At 33.9% G+C, this 8461-nt stretch overlaps 1 long non-coding RNA gene across 1 annotated transcript; it reads left to right on the top strand.

The window, feature by feature from the left end:
* Window positions 1-2846: 2846 nt before the first annotated feature.
* Window positions 2847-8379, top strand: LOC117113215. Its single transcript, XR_004446164.1, has 6 exons — window positions 2847-2939; window positions 4149-4232; window positions 4655-5001; window positions 5098-5214; window positions 7367-7619; window positions 7996-8379. It is a non-coding gene; the product is annotated as an uncharacterized LOC117113215 (long non-coding RNA).
* Window positions 8380-8461: the final 82 nt, after the last annotated feature.

Below are 8461 nucleotides of genomic sequence, written 5' to 3'. Positions count from 1 at the left end.
CTGTACTATAATGTACCACATTCCAGGAAAAATCAAATATTTAAAAAAATCAGAAAATTAACTTGGCCAGCAAGATTTCAATCAAATTAACATTGTTTTAATGTTGTAGAATCTTTGACATAAGTTTCATCATAGAGAAAATTTCTATTTTCTCTATGGTTTCATCAAGATGATTGTTTTCTCAACATACCAACACTACCACACAAACAGAACTACTACTAGGCTAGGCCCTAGAGGCTATGCGTGTATGATGTCTGTCAGAAGAACCATCCAACCAGCTGGAGTCATGCTGTGGAAGCTAGGGCCCAGGCCTAGCGCCTAGTCCTGCTACCTGTAACCATGCTGTAACCTAGGTCTAGTCTACCCTGGCCATACAGCAGCATGCTGTAGCGCCTTCTGGGAATCTTGATTATGATTTTGGCATTCCCGAATTAACAAATATTCAGTTTACCCCACAAGATGTCGAATCTGCTATCTGCTCTTTCTCGGTTTCATCCTCCCCTGATCCTGACCAACTCTCTCCTAGACTCTTGCAAAACATTTCTACCAATATCTCATTTCCTCTTTTTTCTATTTTTCGACTTTCCCTCCTCTCTGGTACACTGCCTAAAGCTTGGAAGCATTCGACTATTGTGCTAGTTTTAAAATCTGGGAACCCTTCAGTTGTCCAAAATTATCGACCTATTGCTCTCACCTCAATTGTATGCAAAACACTAGACAAAATTGTTAAAAAATCTATTATATTGCATGCTACAAATTTTTCTCTTTTAAATGAGTACCAACATGGTTTTGTAAAAAGAAAATCATGTATTACCCAGCTTACAAACACGATTAATAAATGGTCTCTGATTTTAGATAAACCCTGTCCACCTGTTATTGATGTCATATTTCTTGATATGTAAAGGCCTTTGATAAGTTGCAACATGACTTAATTTTAACAAAACTGGCTGTTCAGTTCAATATAAGGGGTCCCTTGTGGCAGTGGTTGTCATCCTACCGAACTAATAGGACCCAAAGTGTACAGTTTAAAGGAACAGAACAGAAAACAGTACGCAAACTCTGGTGTGCCCCAAGGCAGTGTCTTAGGACCTGTGTTGTTTAATTTATTCTTAAATGATGTAACATATAATCTAAACTCGCATTGTGTCATGTATGCTGATGATTTGTTACTTTATAGGCCAATTTACTCTCCTCTCGATAACCAGCTAGTCCAAGCAGATTTAAATACTATTTGGGCTTGGACTGAATCTAATAAAATGTCCTTTAACGTTAGAAAAACTAAAGTGATGCATATCACAAAAAAGAAAAACCCAATTCATTATGAATATAACCTTAATGGTGAAACACTTGAATGTTGTTAAAAAATATAAGTACTTGGGTTTTACGATAGATGATAAACTCACGTGGAATGACCACGTTGATACTATAGTCAGTAAATGCAATAAGCTATTGGGTCTGATATTTTTTATTGCTGGATTTGCCTCAAGCCAAACATTACTCTCTCTACTGTATATAAGTCTCTGGTATTGCCTCACTTAGACTACGGGCTACCTGCATGGATGCCCCAGACTAAAAAACAGCGTCTTCGTTTAGAACGCATCCAAAAATATGCCACACGTAGAATCATGAGAGTTGGTAGAGGTGAAATCCCATATGATATCAGATTGAAATCCACTAAACTATTATCGCTTGAATGCCGTCGGGAACTGATTTTAATTTCTTTTGTTTGTAAATGCCTTTTTGGTCATATTGACTGTTCAATAATAAAAGAATATCTATCAGTCAATACTAGACATCTAACTACCCTTACATTTAATCATTTGTATTCTCGTACTGTTGTTCATCATAATTCTGTTACAGTGCTTTTCCCCCAAATCTGGTCAAAATTGCCTGATAGCCTTAAAGATGTCTTGATCTGCGAGTCACTTAGATCCTTTTTAAATGCGTTTCATACTTTTTTTCACACAATGTAATTATGTTTTCTCAATGTAATTTTAATGTTTAAATTGTCATTTCTCTTGGGTGTTTTATTTTCATTTTTTTTATTTATACATACTTGTTTTTGTTTTTTTTAAAATTCCTTCTTGATGTTTTTTTATGTCTTTTGTGATTTAAATTGTTTTCTTTATCGTATTGCATATTTTATTAGGGAGGGGGAAGCTGGCTTGAAAAAGTTATAGTGATTTGTTTGCTTAAGCTGCCCCCGATCATCTTTTGGTCAAATAAATAAACGAAACGAAAGCATGGTGAGAGAGTCTAGGCTAACCTACCCTAGCTAGCCTAGTATTACCTAATTATTAGGCTAAGGCTAGTCGTAGCGCGTGGCCTAGGCCTCTATCTAGGCCTAGGCTAGTCGGCCTAGCCTAGGCCCTAGCCCCCTAGCCTAGCTAGCAAGGCTAGCTAGGCCTAGAGCCTCCTTTACTTCAAAAACATCTTTCTAGCAGTGTTGATAACAAAATTTAAAACTCGTACATACCAAGGAAAAAACATCTGTTGTTAATATAATTATCTTGATTTTTCTTTTCTACAAAACCTGTCAATTCACGGTTGGCCCATGGTTGGGCTATGCAGCAGAACTTAATAATAACTAGGCCTAAGCTAGCCTTGCCACGCCTAGGCCTAGGCCTCTTTCTTTAATTAGTATGCTCGTATTTAATTTTTACCTGAAAAAAATTCTCCCCAAAGCAAATTTGGTATCATTGGAAGCATGATTTTATGTAAATTTAGAAAATAATATGCCTCAATGAAAATGATTTGAGCATTTTTTCTTTTTTGAGATTCAAAATGTATTATTTTACTCAAATCTACACAGGTCAGTATAAGCCTCCATACATTTGTTCTTGAAATAGAGCTCGCTGATTGGCTGAAAGTGTTCAACAGCCACTACACTGAGCCAGCATCGCGAGGAGGGAATTTGAAATGTTTATTATTATTTGCAGGTTAGTATTTACCTCATTTTCTTTCATATGATAAGTATAAATTAGGCATGGTAGATCAATTAATTATTTGTTTAAAGTAATATCAAATCAAGAATAATCTATCAACACAAAATAAGGCTAGGAGTCCTAAACTAGACATATAGGCTAGGTCATGGACCCGGCCCTAGACATATGAATGATGCCAGTAGGCCTAGTAAGTAACCTAGGCCCTAGGCATACAGAGGATAGGGCTGGCCTGCAGGGGATCCAGTCAAGTCTTATTATTATTATTAAACACAACTTTCAGATTTCATAATTTTTATTAGAAATTCACTGAAAACATTCCGTGTTTATCATACAAGTACCGTATCTATTATGGGAGTTATGAGTTTCAAAGGTTAGTTAATATTAATATGATATTCAATATTAGTCATGGGGGTGGGGCTGTCTCTTATACACATCTAGATGTGTATAAGAACTTGGCTAGGAGGCGACTTGGTTAGGAGGCGATTTGAAAAGGGGCGACTTTGCAGGGGGAAACTTTACAAGGGGGCGACTTGACTGGTATTCCTAGTAGCCTACAGCAGACAGGCTAAGCATAGAGTAGACGTGCTTTGTCTGCAAAAAGAGAGCTGCTTGTACAAACATATGAATATGCAATATTACAAAATATTTGAAAATGCTATGCCTAAGACTTTTAGTAAGATTAAGAATATGACTACTAGGCTAGGCTAATACTTCTAGGCCTAGACTACTACTAGGCCTAGAACTAGGGTAGGCCTAGGCTTTTCTTTTGGTGGACAGTCAGCTGTAAATACGAGAGGAACAGCTATTAGGTGGACAAACTGGTGGAGGCTTCAGTTTTGGAAGTCAAGGGTATTAAAATGACTTATATTCATATAAATCAGGGGTTGAAAATCGTATTATTTTATACATTACTCTCATTTATGGAAGGTGGGGCTAGGTAGTAGGTCTAAGCTTAGGCCAAGGCCTACTTCTTCCGTAAAAGTCTGTTGCAAGATTAATACAAAAAGACAAAAAAAAAACATAAATGTGATGTTAATTTTCTACATGTTTGTAATTTTAACTATTTATACGTGGCTGGGAACTATTTATTATTGATTTTGATGCTTAATGAATTTATATTTACTATCTTTATTGATGATTTAAATATTTTATATTCTCAAGATATTCAGCTATAAAATTAATATATCTTTTTTCTTCATATAGGGCTGGAAAAAATTCTACTCTCAGGAACTGTTGGAGGTGGATTTAGCATTGGTACTTCAGCGACACCAACCCAACCGGTTTCTAGTAAATACATATACTTTGTTATTAAATTACAAGATATCTAAAAATTTTTATTATTTAATTAATGAATGATCATAGTTTTAAAATATAAATAAATTTTATCTATTTTTGTTAATACCTCAGTAAGTTTTTGATTTCAAGATCGCTTTACATTTTTAAGTGATTTATATTAAATTGAAAAAGTATCAGCATTTTATTTGTATTTTTAAAAAACATTTTAAAATGAATTGAATGAAGACTTTATTGTTAGTGATAGTGAGATTCTTTGATTACCCTTTTTACTAATGATGATAAAATACACCATTGAGTTTAATAAGTATTTATTATTTTTACATTTTTGTTTTTTTTTAAATACATAATTTCTTCATATATTGGATCGTTTATTACTCCAAACACTACTTCAACTACTGGTCTAACTTCTGGAGGATTCAAGTTAGGTGGTCAAGGGTCCACAGGCCTAAATCTTGGTGGTGGTAAAACTATTGGGCAAGTGGCAACAACACTGAAGCTTGGTGGTATTGCAACATCTACAGACATAACTACTACTCTTCTCTAGGAGGTCTTTCATTTTCTGCTACAACAACTGCATGCGGTTTAACATTAGGAGGCACAATCAACACCTTTGCTGGAACAACAGGAACAGGTCTCACTTTGTGAGGAGTAGCATTTACAGGTGGCCTCAGTACAGGTGGTCTTGGAACTGGTGGCCTGGGTATAGGTGGTCTTGGTGCAAAAAAACCTCCTAGTCTTGGAGCCGGATTAGAAATTGTTGGTAGGATTCTTATTTTAATACTAACGTAAGATTGCTCAGTGATTGTCAAAGAATTCTCTGTTCATGGGCTGAACATTTCTATTTATTTATCAATAGGAACCGCGACACCCCCTGCCCTGCTGTCAGTACAGCTGGTAAAGGATTAGAAGGGGTAGATCCAGCTTCATTGAAAACTAATACAGTCAGCACTACTAATGGAAGCACAAGTACAAGGTAGGTTTCCAGAAGAAGAAGAGTCAGAGTGTATAGAACATTTAAACTACCATCAATACTGTATTTTACCAGCTGAAGCCTGTGGGGGTGGGGAGGGCTTGGTAAGCGACTAAAACAAAGGTTTATCTTGTACCCTAATCAGGCAAGCGTTGCATTGCGATCCGTTGTATCAATTGCCACACCCAGTCGCACTTCACAATCGTGTGTGAAAGCTCGCCACTAGGTGATAATTTATCGATATCGCAATTGTTACTCGTTGCTATTGATTGTGACATTCATTATTACTCCAAGATTACCACAAAATTGCAAAAAATTGGCAGCAGAGCCACCACTTGCAGAGTACCACTTGATATCCCATTCCAATATATTTATTTACTTATTATACATTCATATAATACTACTAATAATAATAATAATAGAATAAAGGTTTTAAATGTAGTACTAAAAAACATTAAAAAACAAAAACATTAAAAACAATGAAAAATGAGAATTAAAAAATATTAAATTGTATGGCTGACTATTGGGTCATTCTGGCACAAATTAGGCAGAAATTTAAATTTCCATTGTGACCGCCCCCCCCCCTTCCCGCTTTTTCTAAAAAATTCTAAAAATACCTTGATATGTTTGTTTTTTTGGTTTTTTAATTTCCTTTGCTTTGATTGTGTCCTTTTGGAGTTTCATTTACTACTTGTTTGCCCTTTTGTGAATGCTTGTGTTTTTTGGTGTGAATTTGGTAAACCTTTTTTCTGTTATTTTAATAATGTGTGTAGTGTGCAAGATTTTTTTTTTATCTGATTTGTTTCATGCTTTTTGATGTTGAGCGTAATTCGTAATTCTATAATTTAATAGTTTTTTGATGCAATAAATTCAATTTTTAATAATAATTATAACAAGTATAATGTTTTTGATGTTGAGCGTAATTCGTAATTCTTTAATTTAATGGTTTTTTATGCAATAAATTCAATTATTTAATAATAATAATAATTATAATACGTATAATTATAATAATTACTGTAGCAATCATTTATAATAATATAATAATTATAAAAATAACAAATGATTGATATAGTAATTATTTATAATTCTGTTCTTTTCTCTTGTTTTTTATCTAAATAATTTTATGTAAATCTTAATGTAAATTGTCTATTTTGATGTAACATAATTCGTAATTAAACATTTTTGGCTGCCATGTTTTATGCTTTTTGTAAATTTTGAATAAAATACCATTATATATACAGTATATGTAATTGATGTAACAGTCAGTGAATGAATTTATGTAAGTGTACAGTACATAGTATTTTTTTTTTTTTTTGCAAGTTTTACAATTTACATTTATGTTGTTTCATAATATATTATTCAGATTATTTACATTTTTGTACACAGATTGTACAATAGCATTCGACTGGTTTGTTTCATTGACAGCGATTTGTTGTTGAGTATTACTTTCATTCGACTGGTTCGTAAAAATAGACTTATTGACAATGGAAAGTAACGTAAACCAGAGTGCGTTAATTTGCAATCAGTTATCCATGTGACCAAAACAGACATGGCTGATTGGTCAGTGTAGCAACAACATTTACATTAATATAATTTAGATTAAATTTCAGAAAATAATAATTGTAACATATACCCATGAGTCAACAACTGGATGAACAATTTTTTTTTAAAATAAAACTGCCACAAGCAGAAGCAACCTTGATCATGCAGCATGTATCGCAGTAACTTCTCAGCCATTTTGTTTTTTTGAGTAGTACTGTATACAAGTTTTGTATTCGTCTGGTCTAATCCCTTCAAGGGTAGTGTAAAAGCCCAGTGCAGGCTATTAAATTTTGTTTGACAGCAACATGTGACATGCCTAAATATGGTTGATGACATATCATGACCTTATATAGGCACATCATGTCTATATATGGGTATATTAAGCCTTGTCCAGACTATCAAAGTTTATTTAACAAAAACATGGGACATGCCTTAATATGGTCATGATGACATCACATCATGGCCATATATAGGCACATCATGACCATATATAGGCACATCATGACTATATGGGCATACAACAGTGTTTTGTCAAAGGAAATTGATAGTTTGACAGATCTTTATATATCGTATCTTACACAAGGATATTTACTATTCTATACAATTCTTTCAGAGATTATGTGAAAAAACAGAAGGCCATAGTTCAAGAGATCGACCGTATCTCACTAAAGCCGATGCACAAAGTGAAAGAAGACATGCTAGCTCTACGTCAGCTGCTGTCCGTTGTTGCCAACAGTCTGCAGACGAACACCATGGCGATCTATAAGCTTTAGACGGACTCAGCATATGAACTAAAAAATGTGACATGGCACACCGAACCCATGACGTACCCTGTCCCTGCAGATGGACCATACCGCCCCTGCAGAGTAAGTACTTATTATAATCACGATTTCATTTAGAGTAATTGGTGGTGATGATAGTGGTGATGATGTTGGTGATGATACTAGTGAACATTACTGCAGTATATTAGTGATAATATTGATGGTGACATTACAATAATGTGAAGGTTTTGGTAATAGCATTAATGGCAATATTAATTACAATTATATTAATGACAATATTATTGACGATATTGATGTCAAGATTTAAAGTTCAGAATCATAAATATCATATTGAGCAATAATGATGATATTAATAATAATAAAAATAATAATGATAATAATAATAATAATAATAATAATAATACTGTACTGAGAACATAATAATATCAATTTGTAAACATGTTGTTCTGTGGCCATTCAGTTACCTTACAGATATTTTCAGAGCTTTGAAGAGGAGATGCAGCTATACCATCAAGAAATTGAGCAGATAGAGAGCGACCTGATGTCACTCTCGAGGCCTTATGTGCGGATCTTCTGTAGTATGCAAATTTAGTACTGCAATGAACCTGCTAAATGTTAGTATGGTAGTAACAAAACTTAATATAAAATATTAATACAAACAGAAAGTACTAAAAAAATTAACAAAACTAATGACATAATAAAAGTTTTTAAGACACATGATGATTTTGCCAGGCACACACTCTATCTTTTATGGCCATATGCTTTCCACATAAAAAAAAAATATCAAGGCGTCTTAAAACCACTAATTAAAGTATTAATAGTCATGAGAAAAGGGGACAAAGTTGTATTTACACCCCGGTGTCCTCACAGCAATATTAATCCTCAAATTTCAGACAACCTTGCTTTTGAAAGCTAAAACATTTCAA

This window comes from Anneissia japonica, unplaced genomic scaffold (genome assembly GCF_011630105.1).
Source record: "Anneissia japonica isolate Jap-2015-1 unplaced genomic scaffold, ASM1163010v1 scaffold1274_len78327_cov138, whole genome shotgun sequence".
Taxonomy (NCBI): domain Eukaryota; kingdom Metazoa; phylum Echinodermata; class Crinoidea; order Comatulida; family Comatulidae; genus Anneissia; species Anneissia japonica.
Note: the sequence above shows the minus strand (reverse complement) of the source record. Positions and strands in the feature narration are given on the sequence as shown.